The following is a 23,584-nucleotide window of genomic DNA, read 5'->3' as shown; positions in this document are numbered from 1 at the left end:
CACTTCCTTGGATCTGTCCATCGAAATGGACGAAGGTGATTCTAGCTCCAATCACCTAACCTTTGATGGAGGAGCCCTTTTCCAGAGTGATCCATTGTCCTAAACGAACAGGATTGTCAGACTAGTCATATTCCTACGCGGAAACCTATCTTATATCTGGGGTTTTTCTGTCGAAGCAGACCAGGGTGCATGCCGCCTAGGTTTCAGTCACAATCACCGAATCACTCGCAATCATCAGGTGGAGGGACTGGAGATTGATGAGACATTCCTTGTGCAAAAAGACCAATTAGGGATGGCATTTGACTAATAGATGTGTTTGAACCAGGGAACGAAAGTTGGTCTGCGAGCTAGACCACTCTTCCTTCATGTGGAAAACACATCACTCGAAAGAGTGAATAAATGATAGCTCCCATGCTATAAATGTAGTCACATCCAAGGAGTAGATTGTAATCTAGAGGTCCTTGAACTACCATCATGTTTAGATGAACAGTTTTCCTTCTCAAAGTTATAGGCAAATTTGGAAGGATCCCTAATGGTCGACTAGTTCCTTTGTTGAAGCCTATCATATTTCGAATCTCAAGCAGAAGCGATGGCGAACCAAGTGCTTTCCAAGCAGTTGAGGAAAGGATACTCACAAAATCCCCTTCATCTATAATAGTACCAACCATGATTATTTTGTAAGATTGTACTATGATTCGGAATGGTACATTAAATGGTAGGTGGGGTCTACCTAGAAGATTCCAATCGAAGGAAACGACTAGATTTCTTGGAGGCGGGACCAAATAAACGGCCAGATCCATCTCTGAAAAACTCCCTTCCTGCGGTAAAGGAACGGGTAGATTACCCCCATGTTCATTGTGTTATCACCTAGAACTACAGTCCATGTACATAATGTTTTCCCAAAAAAAAAAAAAAAAAAAAATTCATTGTCAAAAAATGTGTGTCTAGTGGTTATGTTCCTATGTGTGTCACTTAGGGATTATGTTTTAAAAAGGTATTGATGTGAATCATTGCAAAAAACCGTTAATCATCCTTCATCATAATTGTTTAAGGCATGTCTTGTCTTGTTTGCGTCATTGGTCCTTTGCGCAGTTTCGCAGCGCAGTCTGATTGGCCAATTTGGCAGCGCAATGATGTTTTCGCCTTTTCGTAGCGTGTCATCTACCAGCCATTTCGTAGCGCATATTGTTAATTTATAACTGTCTGCGCTACGAAATCGGGGATTCGGGGATTTTGCAGCGCGTTTTCTTGAAATGTCAAGTCTGGGGGGATGAGTCATTAGGTCCGTCCATATATTGTCAGTTGATGTCCTCTCCAGGTCATTATGGGTCATCATTCCGCCATGAGGTTCAGAACCACGCACATAAACATCATTCAAAGTGATTTTATGATGTATGGTAGTGTCATGATATTTGTTATTAGTGCGTAAACTGACTTGCTTGTATGACAAGACAATTGAAGCGCAAAGGAGCCCGAGTTTTCATTTAAAAGGACCTGATTGCAAGCGAGCCTGCATTCCAAAGCTCGAAGTTGCCTTTTGAGTTGAAGCTGCTGTTAGTCCTCTGTCCGAAAGTTTTCAAAGAAAAATGGAGAAAAGGGAGCATAGATCAGGAAGGTGCCAAAGAACAAAACCGGAGGGGCTGGATCTTGCGTTAAAAGATGAAGGAGTAGCAAAAGCTTTTAGAGATGCTGGTTGCTGGAGGTTTTGTGAGAAGTTGCAGGGAGGGCATGCAGAGGTAACAAAAGCTTTTGCATTGAATTTTACTGGTTTAAACTCTAAGGTGTCAATGCTAGAATTCCCTGTTTCTCCAGAAGCCATTTCTAGTGTGACTGAGATTCCTAGAGGAGGACATGAATGGTTCAAAAATTTCAAATTCGATATGAGCCCTTGTAAGGAATTCTTGAAGGAGCCCTATGTAAACGAGGATCTCACAAAGGCTGTGCCAAGGAGTTACGTGAAGGAACATTTTGCACTGCTCCTTACATGCATCCAAAAATATTTAACATGCGAAGGGAGGTATAACAAAGTTTATTCCTATCATTTTAAACTTTTGTTACATTTCACAGGCAAAGCATCAATAGATATCCCTTTCTACTTGTTCAGAAGCCTCAGTAAAATGTGTGATAAAATTCAACTGAAAAAAGATGACTGTGAAACATCACTGTTTCACCATGGTTTGGTAAAGCTGTTAGTGTTAGATGGTTTGCAGAAGATTGGTAAGGATTGGGACTCCTTTATTTTTATGGCTGGCTTTCAGAGCAAGACAGGCCTCACTCCATTGCCTGTTAGGGAAAGAAAAGAAACAATTGAAGAACCTACTCTTGCTGAGCTTAGAAAGAAGGTGAAAGATCAGAAGAAGTCCAAAACCAAGTTGAAGAAACCAGTGAAGCCCTTGGTAGTCAAGGAGACACCTCAATCATCATCAAAAGAGAAGGTCAAACAGAAGAAGGATGCATCTGTACCAAGTGAAGTTGAAAGGGTACCAAGAGTAAAAACCAGAGGTCAGTTAAGCAAGGAGAAAGGCAAGTCAATTGCTGTTGAAGAAAGTCCCATGTCAAAAGCTAGTTTAACTGATTTACTTGAGGCAATTGAGCTTGAACAAGATCAGCTAGTGCAGATTGAGCCAATAGAGTTTGAGCAGGACCAGCCAGTGCAGCCAATGCACATTGACTTAACCCAATCTTCACCAGAGAGCATGAAGAAATCAAAGGCTTCAAAAAGGTTAAGGTTTGAGGAGCCTAGTGAAGAATATGTGTTCAAGCCACGGAGGCCAATTACAAGAAGACAAATGAAAGAGGCCGAGAAAGTGCATAAAGAGGAGGCAGCTGTAAAAATGCCCAGTACAGAGTTTCTTGAAGTTTTGACTAAAACAGTGCATGCAGCCAGGAGTAAAGACAAGAGTAAAAAGGTTATTATTAGCCAAGGAGGAAATGTCATAGCTATCAAGAACCAGGCAGGAACAACCCAGGAAGAAGTGGCCCAGATAAAGAATGTTTCTAGAGAACGTGCAGTGAGATATGCTAATTATAGAAGGGCTGTATTAAAAGGCAGCACAAGCCTACTGGGTCAAGCTGACTCGGGGTCTGATGTCTTTTCATGGATGGTACCAGCACTGAAGCAAGCAAAACTCATAAGAAAGCTGAACATGAGCTTGAGATCAGAAAATAAGGCTTTGAAGAAAGAGCTTAGCAGTTTGAAGAAGAAGCTAGGTAAACTAGCTCACTGATTTAAAAGGAAAGGTGCTTTTCAAGTTTTGATAAATTTTGGTTTAAGCTCCATCATTTTGAAACTATTTAGGTCCCTAACACCTGTACAAAATGTCTGAAGAAATCATGAGTTTAAGCAGAAAGCGCTTCAAGATAAATATGTTCTGTTTTGACAAAAACAGCAGTTTCGTAGTGCGCTACGAAACTGCTGTAGATGCAGTTTTATAAGAAAAAAATGAATTTGGTGATGAGGTCAGCGAATTTTGAAAGGAATGCCTCGAGGACAGGAGGGAAACCATACAAGGCTATCATAGCAATTCAAACAGTGACAGGTGTAAGTTTTGGAGAAAAGGTGAAATATTTTGTTTTTTGCTAAAGTTTTCTTAAAGGTACTTTATGACCAAATTACTAGGGTTCTGGTAGGGTTACCGGAATTTTTGGTTTGTACACCTGTTCAGTCCACAAGGCATCCAGATCATGAGGCATATGGTGTTATGCGTTGTTATTGATGAATTAAAGAGCTTGGAGCGTGGTCTTTAAGTAGTAAAGAATAATGGAGGACAGGGACCGTGAAAACAGGGCACTCATCTTTACTAATTAATGAGCCATCTACACAGCTAGTATCCAAGGCCAGCTCGTTCAGTGAATGCTCCTCCAACATATCTCAGCCACAACAGAAAATGTACAGGTGTCAAAGCTCAAGAAAGGCATCATGCATACGAGGAGATAGAGTTAGAATTTCAATGTGATTAGGACTCTATGTATTTACAGCACAATACCTTTTGTATTTAATAAGTTTGTTTAAAATAGATAAGGTTAGTTAATGATAGACCATCGAGCTCCCCTCATGCTGGAGGAGGAGACTCAAGGTAGTTTTAGTTTTGTTTTCCTATATATAGGAGAAACTCTGATGTAAGTAGGGTTGGAGATTTATGAAAAAACAGAGTTTTTATATTGGCTAATGTAAAAAGACTTTTGACAGTAATAGAAAGATTACTTTTTCTTCCCAAGATTCATCTTGTGTTCAAAGGCTCAGAATATATATGGTTTTGTCTTTATCCTTTCTGTTTTACATCTCAATAGACATGCAATCACTCTGAATTCACCTAGTGCTCAGACTTCCTGTGTATGTTTATGAGTTGAGGTTCTTTTTGAGAAATGTTTCTGAGTGTTTAAACATTATATGCCTTGGCTTCCATGATTGAGTAGTTAATAGTTTACTGCAGAGGTGTTTGACTCCATGAGCCCAATGGAAGAGGTGTTATTTTGTTGTTCCAACCAGCTTACTTTTATGTACGGTTTGAAGAGTTAGCCATCTTTTCTTGTCATTGATCCATATCAAAAATCTGTGAGAGAGCCCTCTCTGACTAAGGAGGCTAAGCCTTAGTCTAAAGCCTGGTTTGAAATAATTGCATGAGATCTTGCTAAGTAGCAGCCCTTAGTACACGATTTTGTGATAACACATTGGAGTCTATGTTTATGAAAGAATTTGAACAGTTTCGTTCTCATTCTCTTTAGTGACAGTATCATCTAAAGGTGGGTCCTCTGAAGACAAGATTGGGTCGACTGTCATCTCGACCTGTTGACTTTGGTCCGGTGTGGACTCAGAGGGTCTATCTTCAATGGTAGGTGCTTCGACCGACAATAATGGTGTGTCAGTCGGATTTTCAACTAGTGATGGACTTGGCAAGAGTTTCTTATATCCAGGAGGAAGTCGCTGCGGTGATGTAGGATGGTTATCCAAGACTCTTTTAGCCTCGTCTAAGAAGGGACAACAGTGGAGGGCATGATGGCCTTCACACAGTCTACAAGGAAATTTGGATCTTCCTTTTTTTCCATTGACTTCGTTTTCACTAATTGACGGTGTGCTTTCAACATGATCAGCAGCGGTTGAAGACACTGGATTGTGCAAGCGGGGAGACCACTCCCTCAAGATCCGTGGGATGCAAGAACAATCTCGATGATAGTGGTCTCCCTTGCAAATGACACATGGAGATTTAGGTTTGGATTGTGTAGTGTGTGGATTTTCACCAGACGATGCATGGTTGCCCCCTTTCACCATTGGCTTCTTCTTCTTCTTCTCCTTCCCTTTCTTCTTCTTCTCAGTTACTTGGTTTTTAGTGTTACTAGCTTCACCAAGCGAAGAGGAAGAAGGAGAGGGAGAAACAAACGAAGTAGAAGGTGGGGGAGCAACTTCAGTATCATCTAGTTGCTGATTTGATTGCTGAGGAATTGCGGTGTTTTGAACGATAGAGGTCGAGAAAAGCCATACGAGCAGGCCAATTGTGAGTCCTGGAAGGGACAATGTGGCCATGTGTGGAGCACCAACATCCCCCCAAGAGGAGAAGGGACTAGGATTTCCCCCAAGGGGAAATCCTTGATTGGTAGACTCCATTTCTCAACCTAAAGACCAACGAGGGAAGAGTGACGTTATTCCTATTAAAATAAATTTTATGACTCTTTGACACAACATGTTTTTTCAATTTTTAAGAGTTGAGAAAAAGCTAAAGATGACTCTAGTTGCCTTCGATTTTAAATGAGCCTGAAGTGAAAAGTTCTCAGATGGACCTTTTCTTTTAAGGAGTCTGAAAAGGAAGGAAAGTGACTACTTTGGAAATCTAGACAGAGGGATTACCAAACCAATTGCAAAACTGCAAAGTACTTTTTACGGTACGACAATCAATCTTCCCGAATGCTGTGTTCAGTGCCTTACGATCGATAGGGCAGCAGACACGGCTTCCTAAGGATAAAGGATGTAGCCTACTGTGGTCTCCCAATATATACTCGACGGTACGTGGGAGCATAAGTCCGTACTGGCACTTGTCGTCTCAAAGAGGAGGAATCACCCAACCTACGATGAAAGCGATAGTTACCAGGCTTTACGATGTCGGAATACGTCTCTAGCCTAGACTTCTAAATGTTGTGCGTTAGGTTCCAAAGCATTTTTATGTTCATTGAATTTATTTTACAGTTGATATTTCTTGTGAGTTTGCCTTTAAGGTTCACCACGTGATGTAGATATACAATTCCTAAATATGCAATCTAAGATGATAAACAATCGTTTATTTTCTTTTTGCAATGAAAATCCTAGCTACTAAGGAAAGAGAAATGAAATTCTTTCAAAATAGAGTAGAGAGCACACACTAGATGCACTATCCTAAATCAATCTCCACAAGCAGTCTAAACGCAAATGCACATGCATGTATTTTTTTTTCCGCTTTCTTAATGTGTGAATGACAAAAAGAATGCTGAGTACAAATCTGAACTATTTTTCTTTCAAAGCGACAGTACTAACAATTTTCTTTTCAAAAACGAAAGGAAGACAAAGATGACACTTTGCGATTTCAAATTCAAAAAACGAAAGGAAGACTAAGACGATACTTTGCGATTTCAAATTCAAAAAACGAAAGGAAGACTACTTTGCAATTTCGAATATGAAAAACGAAAGGGAGACTAAGAGCTACACTTTCAATTTCAACTTGAAAACTGCTTTCGACACTTCAAAGAATTGATGATTGAAATCAAATACAATGGAAAAAGTGTAATAAACTGTCTAAAAGAGGGATGCTTTGTAATACTCTTTTTCTTGACTGAGAATGACACTTGTGACACTTTCAAATCAAAAGACGACAATTCGATTAAGCTACTATTTGCACAAGAGAACTGTAAATGATGAAAAATACATAAAAACATTCACAATTCTTTATCGATGGAGGCTGAATAATGCAAAGGAAGATGGTTTCAACAGAGATATACTAATCACAGACAACAAAACTACTGAATAAAGCTGAAGACAATGAAGAAAAAACCAAAATCTGGAGGCAGAAACAGTCTCATCTGATCATCGCACCTGTAACACAAGGAAACAAGGATGCATCTCACCTACATCACATGAGAGGTGCGATGCATCCAGACTACCAAGAAGAGACAATGCGATGGTCCACGGACAAGACTGAGCTTGGTTTTTGCTCACAGTTTGCAGCTAAGTTCAGGGATTTAGGCTGAGCTGATGATTGTCTGTAAACACAAAGTATAGGGGCTGATCTAATGAGGTTATTTGAGCTACCACCAGGGCACTTAGGATGTTTGCAAGCTAGATGTTCAGTCCATAAACCAACCCAGAGATTGACTGAAGCAGCGTTGATCTACTTTGCAGTTGCATAGCAAAAGCAGTTCTAAGGCTAGTTTCCTTAACTTCAGGCTCTGTCTGTGGTTTATAAAGCAAACAACAGTAATGAAACAAACAAACTATTTGCTCCCCAGCGGAGTCACCATTTTGTTATCGGGAAAACTAGTGTCTATTAAGAACTGCTAGTCCCACTAAGACGGGTAGCTATCTTAGAAACAAATAGATTAGAGTTACTTTTGTTTTCCTTTATGAGACATAGATGAGAGAGAAGCATAGAGCACCAACCTCAGTCTTTCACTAGTCTCCTTGCTTGTTTCCTCTCTCCTTTGATAGATATTTTGCCACTCCTTCCTCACTTGTCCCACTTCAAAGAACACCTGTAGAGCCAAGGCAAAAAAAATACCATCAAAGCATAGAGATCTATAACCATAAACAATGTAGGATCAGATGTACATTAACCATATACATGCATACATAAACAAGATTAAGAGATATACAATCATATGGAGGAAAACTCAAATAGATTTATTGATATAAGTAGTAGAAAAGGGGATTACAACCAGGCTGTCTAATCCAGCACCATCCTCCCAGCATGAAAGCCCTCTTCACCTCATACAAAGCAAGATCACCCAACAATGTCTTCAAAGCACTTCCTTGCAAATTAAAAAATTCCAGCCTTTGGATCTCTTGGATGAGGGATCCATATATAGATGCTTACAGGAGAGTGAGCCAGCTTCTGGGATTTTCATTAGTGTCATTTTACTGATAGTTCTTGGTTCCACTTGGAGATTTCAGATCTCTTACTCATCCCTGGGTGAATTTAGAGAGGCAAGTGTCATATGAGTAGTTTCTAGAAGATTCTATGGGTTTCCACCTAGCACACTGCTTCTACCATTTGTCTGCTCTCACTCATCACACCCTACAGAGGGGCTTTCCAGTATGCATCGCACCCCCCATGTGTAATAGGTGAGATGCATTGCACCCTATGCATGGAGTAGTCTGTATGGTCCTGTTTTGACCAGTTCTGAGTAGTTTTTCATGGAGAACTTCTAGGAGATGATGTAATCAGCTAACCTTGTTCCTTTAGGGTATGAAACAACACTTTTAAGGGTTTATAAGCCCTTGGTTTATGGAAATATGTGATTGGGGTTGCAGTGCCCAAATATGTCTATAACACTATTGTTCAAGGGTTAACCTTTTGTTTCCTCCATCAACCCATCAAGCATATCCTTTCATCATGCCCTTTGTTTTTTAGACCCAATGCTCAAATATTCCTCAAAAAACAAATCATTATTGTCCTATTTCATGTCGATTGATGTAGGACACAATATTTCCTACCTTTCGACAGGTATCTTCCTATCAACTTCAACACTCTATCTAGGAAGACAACCCAAAAACACATTCAATGCCTTAGTACTTGCAAACATTAGTGACAGGTTGCCTTGTGTTTGATCAGGGGTTCTCATTATTGGCTCCTGGTTAAGCGATTCTATGGGTGTTCGATGAAAAAAACATCTTTCACACTCGTTAGATTGTACTGTGCATATTGGAGACCATCACCATTATTGGTGGCCTTCCTCGCGTTTGTTAACGGTCTCCATTATTGACTAGTAATCAGATGATTTCATGCATGTTTGACATCAATGCATATATTCACATGTATCAATCTATGCTGTTCGGTGAAGTGGAAATCAAGACCTTGGGTAGAGGCTTGCATCACTTAGCCTTGTTTCCTCTCCCAAGTTGCGTATATTGTTTTTTGGAGATAGCTTATCAGGATGATTCTATTATGACACCAGATCCACATTGTGCTTATCGGTGGCCAACATCGTCATATCTCTTTGGAGAAAATCACTCTGACATAGCTACTGAGCATGGGAATGCCCGACTCAGGACATGATTTTAGTAGTTATATATATATATATATATATATATATATATATATATATATATATATATATATATATATATATATATATATATATATATATATATATATAGATATATATATGTGTTGTATCAGGTTTCCCGTACCACTCGAAGCTCCGATCCTCTCTCTCTTTTTGTCGAAGAAGGAAAATTACAGTTAAGTAAAATATTTTGGCCATCGTCACAACCTATGATATCACACTTTAGGGGGCATCTGTTATACAACAAATTGACCCCCTCATCAGCTCAGAGGAGAAATACATGATAGCTGAAGCAAAGACCAAGATCACATGCCTTGTTTCCACACTAATGTTGGCTATGCACTGACAACCTGCTTTATAAAGCTTCTCTACAAGCCTAAGGGTGCATTAGTGACCCTACTAACTCTAGTTGCTAGTTTGGGAACAACGTTAGTGGATCGTAATGAAGTTCTAAGGGTCAAAGGAGTGAACTAACTCATATTTGCTCCTAAATCTACTAAAGAAAAGCAAGGAAACATCTCAAGTTTGATCTATTTGGGGGATTTCTAATCCTAATGAAGGAGGCAAATGGGAAATAGTTGAAAAGCATGGCAACTTCATTTCTTTCACCCTAAGGAACTCATGGAGGAACTTGGCAACCCTAACTCAATTGCTACATAAGCAAAGCTAGGGCTATGGTAATAGACGTCAGATCATTTGAAAGGATAGCATACTTGATTGTCGAGCATTGTCTCAAATCAGAAGACTTGGTAAGAAGGGAGAGAGAGAGAGAAGTTGGAGGGGTAAGGGAAGGCTGATGCAATATATGGTTGTAATCACTCTTCCGACATTAATATAGAACTGCAATTGTACTGTCTACTTCATGGTGTTGGTACTATCATTCATTTATTTGTTTGTCCAATACCTTTTAGCATGAGTAGCTTAGTTATGTGTAACTAGATGTTCTTTTATGTATTCATGTATTAATTATCGGAGTTGTATGATGTGATTATACTTGTCTCTTCTATGTGTAGGACTTGATCTGGAGCCAGCTCAAGGGACTTCCACCTAGCTGCATTGCGCTCTCCAACAAATCTACATGGACGCTTGAGGTAATCTATTTGTCCTACTTTGATAGTTAGTTATTGTTTATGAACATGCATGTAACTTTGTGATGGTTGTAGATAATCTTACAATCTGCCAAAGGTCCCGGGAAGACCTTTGAGGGTATCTCCATACGCTGTGAATTTTATGCTACAGCAAAGATCTGTGAAAATTTACTGCCAATCCAACATTTATGAATGAGTTATGCAGGGAACGGTCGGATTTGAATTCAAAAATGCCTATAAATTACAGGTGGTTTCCCAGTAAAGAAACACTTGGAATTTTGAGAATTGAGGTATTAAGCTCCCAGGCACGTATGAACCCTGAGCTCTTTAAAGCCTTGATAGTGAATTTAGTATTTGAGAAGTTGCCAACAGAGATGCAGGTGTTGTTGTCTAGCATAATGTCAGTGCCCGCAAAAACCCTGAGTGCAGGAGAAGCAATGGCAGCCGAAGGAACTGCCTCGGAGGTCGTAATGGCAGCTGAGGGAGTTTCCCCAGAGGTTGGAAGTGTAGAAGTACTGGCAGAAGTGCCTAAATCCCCTAGGACACCCAGGCCGAGGCCTACACCAACCCAGGAGGGTCCAAAATCAAAGAAGGATAAGCAGAAAGCGCAACAGCCGATGCACACATCACCCAGAAAGCACCCACAAACAGGAAATCCCACTGCACAAGAAAAGGGTAAGGTGATTGACCTAGAGCCTGAAGCCGAGGTTGAAGAACTCCATGTGGGCGCAGATGATATTGATATGGAGGGGGCGGAGGACGTTGATGTGGAGGGGTCTAACCCCATTTCTAAACTGCCCGAGTACATTCCTCTGCACAGAGGCAAGATGAAGGTTTCAAAGGATATTGATGAAAGTAAGGTCACACTGCACACACCCTTACTCCCAGACCAAATTGTCTTTGAAGGACCGTGCCTGGGGTGCATCCCCCTGTTAAAATTGGAGGACTGGGATTTGGCTGATATAGAACGCTTTCCCCATTTAGCAACGGACTAGCTCATGCATCGTGTCTTCTACAAAGACTCTAGTGTGACCGCGCTGGAGCCAAGAAAGTGGGTAAAAGGGGTGGATAAGGCAGGTCTATTAAACATGTTGTGGGTACCGCATTATAACCACACACCCATAACCATGGTCGTGATCAAGCAGCTGTTGTGCTTGGTGCACAATGGGTGTCTATGATTAGAAGAGCCGATACCCGTCACTAACATGTTGATCCATAGGATCACTCAGCTGTCATACTCGAGAGAAAATCTGGCCATGGAGTTTGGTGAAAATCCAGGCGAGTGCGACCTCACGGAAGCAATGAAGGACAAATCCAAACTCACCAAGAAGCTGCGCGGTTATGCCATCACAAGTATAATTGACCTTGCGGTCAAAGTCGCAACACAAATGTTTAAGGAAATATTATGTGAAAGTGTCGCGAAGATGAAGTGCCAACACCAGTAGTAGCCTTAGCGGGCCAATGCGTGAAGGGAGTACAGTTTAACTAGGTGTGCTACCTCTGTGAAGATTTCCTTGCGAACTGCAGAGAGGCGCATGATCACAACAAAACATTCCACTATGCCTGGTTTTTGCTGTCGATAGTGCTGGTTGGATGGGAGTTACAAGAGGATAGCCAGTTTCCTCCAGTCGCGCCCAATCTACTAGAGGCAGCGAAGTTCGCTTGCCATGGGCTACAAAGGACCCTCAAAGGGTCAAGGACAGCAAAGTCTTTTGGATCTTGAAAGAGATGAGCATCCATATGGCCATCAACCGTAAACCACGGTTGTCGCCAACTCTGTTTGAGAAGCTGCAGGAGTATGAGGAATTCAAGGCCAAGTTCCACCGGGTCTTGATATGTGTGCACGAGGACCCTAAGCAAAAATGGTATGACCTGCCATATCTGGTCATAGAAAACGCAATTACAATGGTCCTCGACCGCTGGCTAGTAGATTGGTGCACTGACTCAGACTTGATAGTTAGGTCTAGCAAGATGCAACACAACAGAAAAAGGAGGAGGCCAAGCTGAAGATGGAGTAGTTGGCTGCAAAAAGAAAAAAGGAAGCTGAGGACAAGGCCAAGGTAGAGCGCGCCACTACGAAGCAGACAGGAGGACAGGCAGAAGAAGAGGAGCACGGCTCTGACAAAAGTCAAAAGTCGCCTTCTCTGGAGACAGAGGAGGAGGAACAACAGTCAGACCAGGGAGGAGCAAACCTAGAGACCACTTCGTTCCATGTTAAGCGCAACAGAGATCCATAGAAGGTAGGGCTACGAAAGAAGTCTAAGGCCAGCAAGACTTCTCTCGATCTGATCACCTTAACAGAAGGTGATTTAAATGATATCGGTGATACAGTCAGAGATACCACCACAAAAATGATGCAGAAGTTCAAGCTACAACAGAAGCAATCCTTGGGGGCCATTCATATGGATCTGAATGAGCTACAAATCTAGGCATCATAGTTCCAAACCAGTGTGGGACGAAGTAGCGTAGCATCAACTAGTATGGTGCTTGACACATTAGAAGTAGCAAGGGATGGTGTGCACCCTGGATCTCTGGGAAATACTATTGACGGAGGGAGCGCTAACCAAAGAGACTGAAGCTGATAGGCCCACTATTAGTATCCTCAAAGGAATTAGGCTCAATTTGGCCGCGCTTCCCAATGACATGCTTCACAATTTGCAGGATGGCGTGATCGCGGAACTTCAAGCCCATGAACAGTGCGTGTTATAGGTAATCAGTGAGCAGAAAGTCAACAACTCTCAAATGATGGTACAAAGAGATTCTGCTGTTAACCTAGTCAAAGCCATCAAAAAAAAGAGTGCACGACCATGGTGGTGGCTAAGGCATGTAGGTTTGTCCCAGAGCTAGCCATTCCGGATGATGAGCTAGTAGATGTACAGATTCAAAAGCTCATTGCTAGAGTGCGTGACGCCAGAACGGAGTTGGCGAAGATTCAGTTTGACCTGAACCTCAAGATCACAGAACTGTAGTTGAAGGCCAAGCCTTCAACCCCACCAGAAGTCAGAGAGCAGCGCAAGGCAGTTGTGAAGGACGTCGTGGCAGTAGTAAACAATGCCATAATAGAGTGTACCATGCTCTTCGAGCAGGCACTCGAAGTAGTTACCAATTTGCAGGAAGATACCACCTTACAAAGGTTCGAAACGTAGGCCCGAGAGCTGTAGTAGCGATATTATGAAGTTAAAGTGATGGTGCGCACCGTCACCCTTACACAAAGGTTAGCCAAACTACAGGAGGCAAAGGTACTAAAGGAGCAGGTGGATGCAACGCAGCACAAAGAGAGCGTCCTCAAGGCCATAATAGGGCCTTGTATTGATGAAACCTATGCGCTCACCACCACCATCGAAGGAAATTTGGCTGGTCTGCAAGCGACTCAGCAGAAGATACAGTCAAATAGTACAAGGCCCGCGATGGAGCAGCTAGTTGAGGAGATGACGCAAGTGGAAACATAGTGCGATGCCGAAGTTGCAGTAGTCCAAGTAGAGCTAGGAGTTCTTTGTGACAAGATCTTCGTGCCAACCGAGTGACTCGAGGGCGAGTCACCATGTTTTTGTAGGGGGTCTATTGGGAACGGGGTCCCTGGGGTCAATTTTGGGGTTAAAAACCCAATTTTTTGGGCAGAAGGCCCGAATTTTGTATAAAGAAATGTAAAGTCTCCGCATTTTGTGGTCGCGGAGTGCGAAGATATCAAGATTCAAAAAGGGTTTCTGCCCTTAGTCTAGATAGGTTGTGTCAGCTTGATGAGATCCGCCCTTGGTCCACGGACCATGGGATTGTATAAAAAGGAGGTCTTAGAGGAGTCTAAGGTAGTTAGTTGAGTTAAGTTGAGTCATTGATGAGTCTGTAAAGGAGCTAAGAGTGAGAGTCTTATCGTAGGAAGAAGGCTCTACAGTTGAGTGCATAGAGGCCTAGGGTAGAAGTTCGCAGCTGAGTGTGCGAACCCTTGCAGTTATGTGCGCAGGGTAGTCAGAGTTTGTACTGAACATCTAGATCATCAATAAAGAAGAGTATTATGAAATTGCTATGTATTTTACTTCTGTCAATTGCATGCGATTATGTTATGTTAAGCACTGGGTTTATGTTTTATTGCTAAATTGATGCGTGAATCTATATGTTTTCCTCTATTATATGAACACAAGTAGAGATATATGTTTATGCAAAGATAATCTAAATTTCATGATAGAATTGGTGAACACTTAAGATAATTCAGAGAACTATACAACAAAGTAGTTACAGAGGCACATAAGTGCCAAGATCACTTGTTAGGGTTATGCGAAGGATGATCACATACCTTTGCGGAGGTTCTGAAAGACTAATAGAGAAGTACATCGATAAGCCCTAAAGGCTTATCGATCTACATGAAGGCAGGGTTAAGGTATAAAACGACATCACAACCATCTCAGGGTGCAGAAACTTGGTTCCTACATCCCCCCATACTACTTCGGGTGAGACTTCAGTCCACACTCCGCGAATTGATGCCAAAAGGGCCAGTAGTGTAGGGATTTGCTTGGCTGACTAACGTTGAATTTGGGTCAAGGCCCATCAAGCCAACACCTCTAATATCACACTTTTCAAGTTTAGTTTACTATTGGTTATGATTAAATTTACCAAATATGGCATAACAACACCAAATTCGTCCATTCTCTTGAAATTCCCAATTTCCATGTACTTTGGCCCCTTAGCCCATACATCCAAGGGATATGAACACAATTGACTCCCTGGGTGCTTAACAATCAGCCGACCTATCGACTATCCAAATGATTTCATGCTGACATCACATGGGCCATGTGGCCTCCTGTGAATGGTCCATGTGTCACCCAGAAATGACTCACTTGACCACCTAAAATTCCCAAAAATGGCTACCACGTGTCCTTGTGTAGAAACACCATGTCACCTTGCTAGGTCACAATCGCTTGCCACTCGCCTGCTTTTGTCTCATGCCATGTATTTGTTGGGTCCCTATCACCCACCACATATTACTCCATGTGTCTATTGTGTGTCCACTGACGTAGAAAGTCATTTGTGGTTTATGGACCCCCCTGGGAAGTTTGGTGGTAAAGCGGGTGGGGGGTGGGCTCCACTATTAACCACAATCGTCGATCTCAAGATCAGTGGTATGGAAATTCCACCAATAGCAGGCTTCTCCCTTCTATTAACCCTTGGGTGCATTTGGGCTCGCCCATTTTCTCTAATGGGTTGGTGGGAACGTGTTGTGCCAAATCCGCCACCAAAGTTTCCCATTGTTTAACATTCAACCTCCCACTAGCTTCTTTCCCAAGTTTTGTGAATGCCAAAAATAGCTCCAACTAGGACCATCACCAATATCTTTAGCTATAGCCTTGAATTTATGGCTTCTAACCTTTGACTACCAATATTTTCTTATCTAGAAATCCATTCTTGACTTTCGTATACCATTGGAAATATCTTTCAAATATCTATCCATCTAAATGGGTTCTAAGAGAAATTGAGTGTTCTTCTATATCGAAAATGTCTTCAAAATTACTACACATTCTCTATATTTTCCTTTGTTGATCTTCATTCTACTTGCAATCATCTTCATCTTTTGCCCTCATCCACTTTTCCTATGCCATTATATTCATCACCTTTTCCATCAGTGGCAACATATTTTTAACATTCTCCCCATTTGGCATTGATGGAAACACCAAGATCAAACAAAGAAAAAACAAAGGGTACTTCTTATTTTTTCTCCTACTTTGGGTGTTTATCCCCTATGATGCACTTTATTTTGCTATACAATTGTTATAATATACTTCTTATGGTGGAATTTTCTCTTAACTTCTCAGCTTCTATTGTTTGATCACCAATACTTCTCCCTTCTGTTTGTTTGATTATGAACACATCTCCCCGTTTGACATCAATGGAAAAGACACTAATGGGCTTCCCTTGCAACCTCACTCCTCATGTCAACAATATTCCCCTGTCTTGTTGATCATGTGGACCTGGAAGATTTATCTAATATAATGAATGTGCTACCTATCTACCTTTTTTCCTTGTTAAGGAAGATCTAGTGTAGGGAGTCAAGAAGAACCACTCCTAATATCTACCTTAAATACTCAAACTGGTCTCTTGGGAGAGGTTTGGTGAATATATCATCTACCTGCTCTTTTGTAGGTACATACTCTAGCTTGACAATCTAATTTGCAACTTACTCTCTCAAGAAATGGTACTTGATTGGAATATTGTTTTTCTTTGAGTGGAAAACATGATTCTTTGACATGCTGATGGTAATTGTATTATCACAAATAATAGGAATAGACTAATTATAAAGCACTTGTACATCTTGTAAATTATGCTTCATCCATTAGAGTTGAGTGCAACAAGAAATTGCTACTATATATTTTGCTTCAGTAGTATAGAGAGAGAGAGATTGAAGCTTGCTTATTACTCAACCATGAAACTAGAAACTCTCCCAAAAAGAAAGCACCACTACTAGCAATCTTCTAACCATCTACATCACCTACCCAATCTGCATCAGTATAAATAGTCAGTGAAAAATATTTACCTCGTGGGTACCAAAGTCCATATTTTTTTATAGCTTTGAGATATTTGAGAATCCTCTTGGCTGTTAAAACATGGATATGTCTGGGGGCTACTTGAAATCTTCCAACAATACCAACTTCTTGCATAATGTTTGGTCTTGAGGCTGTCAAATATAATAGGTTTCCAATAATATATTTGTATAAATTATAGTACACTTGCCATGATTCATCAGTATGGCTAAGCTTGCAGCTTGTAAATAAAGAACACTCTTTGATGCCAAACATCTGCAATACTTCATTGAGATGCTTGTTTTATGAGATACAAAATTCCTTTGGGAGTCTATGAAATCTACAAACCAAGGAAATAAGAGAGTTCTCCAAGCATAACCATCTCAAACTTGGCCTTCATATTGGCTGCAAATAGGCATGTTAGTTGATATGAATCAATGCCAAATATAATATCATCCACATAGACTACCACCACTATTAATTTTCTATCATTAGATTTAACAAAAAAATTACTATTAACTGCGCCTCTTTTAAAACCACACTTGAGCAGATAAATGCCCAATTTAAAATACCAATCTCATGGAGCTTGCTTGAGACCATACAAAGCCTTTTTTATCTTGCAAACATAATAAGTATGATTTGACAGTTGAAAAGCATCTGAATTCTCTATGTAAACTTCTTCCTATAAATATCCATTTAGAAAAGTAGATACACTACTATTTCCTTATTTCTTACCACTTCTCCACTCTCATTTAGTTTTTTTTCGAACACCCACTTAGTTCCATTACATTCTTATTTGTTGGTCTAGGAACAAGATCCCATGTTTGATTTTTCTCAATTTGTTCCATCTCTTCATGCATGACTTTTAACCAATTATCATCCTAGCTAGTCTGCACAGCATCATTTGGTTCCTCCATGGATAACAAAGCTACATGTATTTGTGTAAGGGGATTCAACACCTTCATTCTTGTTTGTACACATGTGTTTAAATCACCAACAATTTGATTAGTTGGGTAGTTTTTTTGCACATACCTTGAAGGATATTTGGCTTCTGGACTGAGGGCCTCTTCATTGTCTTCATTTGAAAGTGGTTCATCATTCTTCTCATCATTGTTGATGTTTCATTGGAGCTACTATTTATTGGTTGATTATCTTTAGTTCAATATACACATCCACTTTGACATCAATACAGTCAACAATCCTCTTAGTATTCTCATTATAACATCTATAGTGTTTGTTATTATGAGAATATCCAAGAAAAATACCTTCATCTACCCATTCATTGAACTTACCAAGCTTGTCATTGTTCCTTTTGATGTAGCACTTGCTTCCAAAAACTCTAAAATGCTTTACTGTTCCAAATCTTCCATTTCAAAGCACATATGAAGTCTTATCATTGTTTGGTATGAAATGAGCCTTGTTGAGTATCACTACTGTTATGTGAATGACTTCAACCCAACATATCTGTTGAACATTTCTGTCATCCATCATAGCTTTGGCTAGTTGCTGAACACATCTATTGGTTCTCTCTGGTACACCATTCTGCTGCGGATTTTCTGCTATAGTAAACTTCCTTGCAAAAATCATCAAATTCTTTTGAATTAAACTCACCTCCATTATTAGGCCTTATTCTCTTGATTTTATAGTTAGTTTCATTTTCAACCATGGCTTTAAAGTATTTAAACTTCTCAAAATCTTCTGACTTTTCTTTAACGAATGAAACCCACATCATTCATCTAAAATCGTCAATGACAAGCATGAAATATAATTTACACATAGGTTACTACATCCTTGAGAGTCCACATAATTCCATATGAACTAGCTACAAAGGCTTGGATGATGAACTCTCCTTGGACTTGAATGGTACTCAAGCTTGCTTTCCCAACTGGCAAGACTTGCAAATAGTATTCTCAAGATTTGAAATCTTTTGCAAGTCTCTAACAACATTCTTTTTGCCTAATTTAACAATATGATCAAAATTTAGATTCCTAAGTCTCCTATGCCACAACTAACTCTCATCAATCTTGGACAATAAACACTTCTTTGTCTTTTATTTTAGAACATATACATTGTTATTTGTTCTCACGACTTCAGCTACAACTTCACCAGTGCCTGCAAACTTTATTTGACAATTTCAGCCTTGAAAAGAATGTCATATCCTCGATTACACATTTGAGACACACTAAGCATATTTTTCTTCAACCCATCAACAAATAAAACATTCTTGTCTTTACCTCTGTTAGGATATTCCGACACATAGGATATAGTTAAGTTCAACTTGGTCTAGTATAGAGTTAGGTTAGAGTTAGGTAAAGTGTGTTTCTTTACCGTTGTACATTTTGTAACTTACAATCCGACGGTCACGATATGTAGTGATCCGACGGTTCACTCTCACCTCGGTATTACCGACACTTGATCCGTGGCTTGACACCCGATTGGTCCATGAGTTCTATTTAAAGCGCATGGAGGGTCATTGTTCGGGAAATCCGTGCATGAGAGAAGCTTATGTAAATTTTCATTCTTTGATTAATAAATTGTCTGTACCCACGTTGGGACAGGCCGTGGACTGTTTCCCTCCTTGCACTCTGAGGGTTTTAACCACGTCAAAAATACTGGTGTATTGATTTGAGATCTGGTTGTGAGCGGTGTCCTTTTGGTATTCTTCTGTGGAACTTACCCTGTAAATTCCTACATGGTATCAGAGCTATTTGAGGGCCGCGTCCGTTGGTGATCCAAATCTGAAGCCGGTAGAACTGCATGCGGCTGTCGTTTCCTAGATCTGCTGTTTCTGACTGCTTTCGGGCCGAGAGGACTGCTCTGTTGCATTCGGAGCATCTGTTTCAGTGAGGAACCCCTTTCGTTTCACGCGAAAAGGTTTCCGGTAGCCCTAGCTGCGTCATTTTTCAGATCGGGAGGTATACAGTGTTTTTTTTGCAGTTTACTGTCATTTTCTCTCTGCTTATTTCGGTTTCGGTTTATTTAGCCTTTTTTTTCCCGGATCTATACCTTTCATTTCTGCGTATGCTCTTTGCCCTGCGACTCTGTGCGATCTGGGCAAATCAGAAACAGAAAGAAAGGATTTTTCTCATGCGTATGCTCTTTTCCCTGCACCTTAGTGTGATCTCGGAAAATCAGAAACATTGAGGAAAATATTTAGTTTTTCGGCTAAAAGCTAACTTTGAGATTTTTTTTAAAATTTCTAGTTTTTTGGCTAAAGCTAACTTCGAGCCGTAAGGTTCGTTTTTCTTTGGATATTCGTGTTGGGTTTTGTGTTTTGTGTTTTGTAGGGGAAAAGAGTCTTCCCAAGGCAAGCACGCAAATCGAGGCCCCCCCCCCCCCCTCTCTCTCTCTCTCTCTCTCTCTCTCTCTCTCTCTCAAATCTTTTGTATAGATCAATTGGTTCAAAGACCTTTTAAGAGAGTAGAGGTCTTGGGTTCAAGTCTCCATTTTGTGGGGGCGGATTTTTTTCATTCCCGCACATTCGCGCACTTTGCCGGCAACGTCAACAATTTTTTTTCAAAAAGCCATAACTTCTTCATCCGGAAGCCTTTTTCAGAGCCGTTTTTTTTAAAACCGCCTATTTTTTCGAGATCTATCCATTGGACCACTCACTTTCAGCATCTTCAGCTTCAGTTGTTTTTCAAAAATGGAAAGTCCATGCCAAGTCATTCTTGACAGCACTAACTACTTCCAATGGGTCGCCTACATGGGAGATTTACTTAGAAGTAAAGGTCTCTTCAGAATAGCCACAGACCAAGAGAAGAAACCCAAAGATGAAGACAAGGCCGAAAAATGGGAAAATCGACAAGATCAAGCACGTGGCTTGATAGGAATGTCTGTTTCTCCTGATCTTAGATTCCACATTGCAGAAATTGAAACTCCTCATGAAGCATTAGAAAAACTTGCTAAAGTTTTTGGGATTAAAAATGAAATTAGATCCCATCAACTTGAAAATGAGCTGCTTACTTTGGATCCTAATAATTTTTCTTGCATTGAAGATTTCTTGTCAAAATTCAAGAACCTTAGATATCTCTTGGAAGGTGTTAAAGTTAAGAAAGATGATGGTAACCTTATTTATTCCATCCTCACTAAGTTAGGGCCAGCCTACTCTGTATTTGTTTCCACTTTCCATTCTACCAGGGAAGCTTTCATTTGTCAAGGCAAAGACTACAAGCCCCCTTCCTTTGACTCCTTTTGTGATTCCTTAATAAGAGAACAAGAAAAACTCTTACACCTTGGTCTTCTTAATCTTGGAAACTCTTCCACAAAAGCGTTAGCCGCCCAGCAGTATCCAAATTCAAAGAATCCTAAGAAGTCTTATCCTCAAAGGAATGGTCCTAAACCAACTCAGCCTCAAGATGAAAGATCATTTCAGCAATATGATAAGCCCAATAAAAACAAATGGAAGAAGACTGAAAGACATTGTAACTTTTGTAATCGAGATGGCCACTTAGAATCTAAATGCTTTAAGAAGATGGAAGCCTTGGAAGCCGCAATGAAGAAACATAACATCCATCTGGAGCCTACTTCAACTTCAACTTCCGGAACGGCATTTTCTGCATGTCATCGTCAATCATCTCAGTCTAGTTATGCATTAAATGTATCTTCTTCTTCTTCTCATTCTCATGAGTGGCTCATTGATTCTGGAGCCTCTTGTCACATGGCCAAAAACCAAGCCATGTTTTCTTCTTTAAATGATTGTAACACCAAAAATATATATGTTGGTGATGATAGATCTCTTAATGTTGTAGGGACTGGAACTGTTCATCTAGACAATGGTCAGTTCAATGATGTATTATGTGTTCCAAACTTATCCTGCAACCTTCTATCTGTCTATCAGATAACTCATTCAGGTGAAGGTAAAATCGTTGAATTTTCACCTCATGATGTTGTAATCAAGGATCTAAAAGATCCTAAACAGATTCTAGCTACTGGTCTTGCTGATGATTCCAAAAGGTTGTATAAGTTTCACAACTTTGGGTCATCCCATCTTCCCTCAGTATTTGTTGCTCATAATGATGAAGTGAGCAAACTTTGGCATGAGCGGTATGGTCACTTAAACTATCGCTCCCTTCAGCATCTCTGTAAAGAAAACATGGTGACAGGTCTTCCTATGGTATCTTGCAAAGATGGTGTTTGTTCCGGATGTGTACTCGGAAAACATCATCGGGACAGTTTTGACAAACGTGCCTCTTGGCACGCCTCAGCCCCTTTACAGCTTGTGCACAGTGATTTATGTGGTCCTCTTCCTGTTGCTTCATTCTCTGGCTGCAAGTACTTCTTAACTTTCATTGATGATTTCTCTAGACGCACTTGGGTATACTTCTTAAAACTCAAGAGCGAAGTATTTACCACCTTTTTGGCCTTCAAAGCATTCGTTGAAAAACAATCTGGACATCAAATTCTTAAGCTAAGAACTGATAATGGTGGAGAATATGTTAAAAATGCATTCATCACCTTTTGCACCGAAAATGGCATTCAAATGCAACATACTGTTCCATACACTCCACAACAAAATGGTGTAGCTGAAAGGAAAAATCGCACTTTAAAGGAAATGGCTAATTGTATGCTGCAATCTAAAGGACTCAGTCTTAGTTTTTGGGCCGAAGCAATTAATTGTGCAAATTATATAATCAATCGCACTCCTACTAAGGTTCTAGAGAATATCACTCCAGAAGAAGCTTGGAGTTCCATTAAACCAGATGTAAGTCACTTTCGTGTGTTTGGAAGTGAAGCATGGGCCCATATTCCAGATGAAAAGCATAAAGCCTTAGAACCTAAGAGTGAGAAATGTACTTTTGTTGGATATTCTGAAGATGTAAAAGGCTATAGACTTATTCCATTTAAGTCCAAAAATGTTATCATTAGAAGAGATGTAAAATTTGATGAAAATAAATCGGCCTGCGAGCCTAGTCCGGCGGATGTGCCACCTCTTCCTATCTCTTCTATCTTTGAAAACATTTCTTCTTCTGATGATGAAAGCGAGGATGATAATCCTTCCCCACCTTCTCAGGATCCTCAACTTCCAAGATGGGTCCGTGCTACTCGGGATGCAGCAGGTGATCTTGCCGGTGATCCTACAGATCAGCGACGTACACGTTCTCAGTTTGAAAGAGCCTCTTCTTTACTGGCTCAAGCTCCAGTGAATCATGATCCTGACACTTTTGCAGAAGCTTCAGGCCATCCACATTGGGAAACAGCTATGAATGAAGAATATCATTCATTGATGACAAATGATACATGGGATCTTGTTCCTCTACCAAAGGGACGCAAACTTGTTAGATGCAAATGGGTTTACAGAACCAAGTATGGACCAGATGGGAAAGTTAACAAACATAAAGCTCGTCTAGTTGCTAAGGGCTTTTCACAGGTTGAAGGCATTGACTACACTGAAACCTTCTCTCCAGTTGCCAAAATGAACTCTATCCGCCTTGTTCTTTCCCTTGCTGCCTCTTTAAAATGGGAAGTACATCAAATGGATGTTAAATCTGCCTTCTTGCATGGGGACTTGCAGGAAGAAATCTATATGGAACAACCCATTGGCTTCATACAAACAGACTCCAGCCTCGTTTGTCGCCTTAAGAAATCCCTTTATGGCCTCAAGCAAGCTCCTCGAGCTTGGTATGCCAAAATGGATAGCTTTCTTTTAGAATCTGGCTTTTCTAGGTGTCATTCTGACAATACTGTCTACACCAAGAAAGTGGGCAACTCTCTCATCATCCTTGTTCTTTATGTTGATGATCT

Source organism: Pinus tabuliformis, chromosome 8 (genome assembly GCF_031772625.1).
Source record: "Pinus tabuliformis cultivar Carrire ecotype Pingquan chromosome 8, CPIR1, whole genome shotgun sequence".
Taxonomy (NCBI): Eukaryota; Viridiplantae; Streptophyta; class Pinopsida; order Pinales; family Pinaceae; genus Pinus; species Pinus tabuliformis.
The sequence above is the reverse complement of the archived record's forward strand: the minus strand, read 5'-3'. Positions refer to the sequence as shown.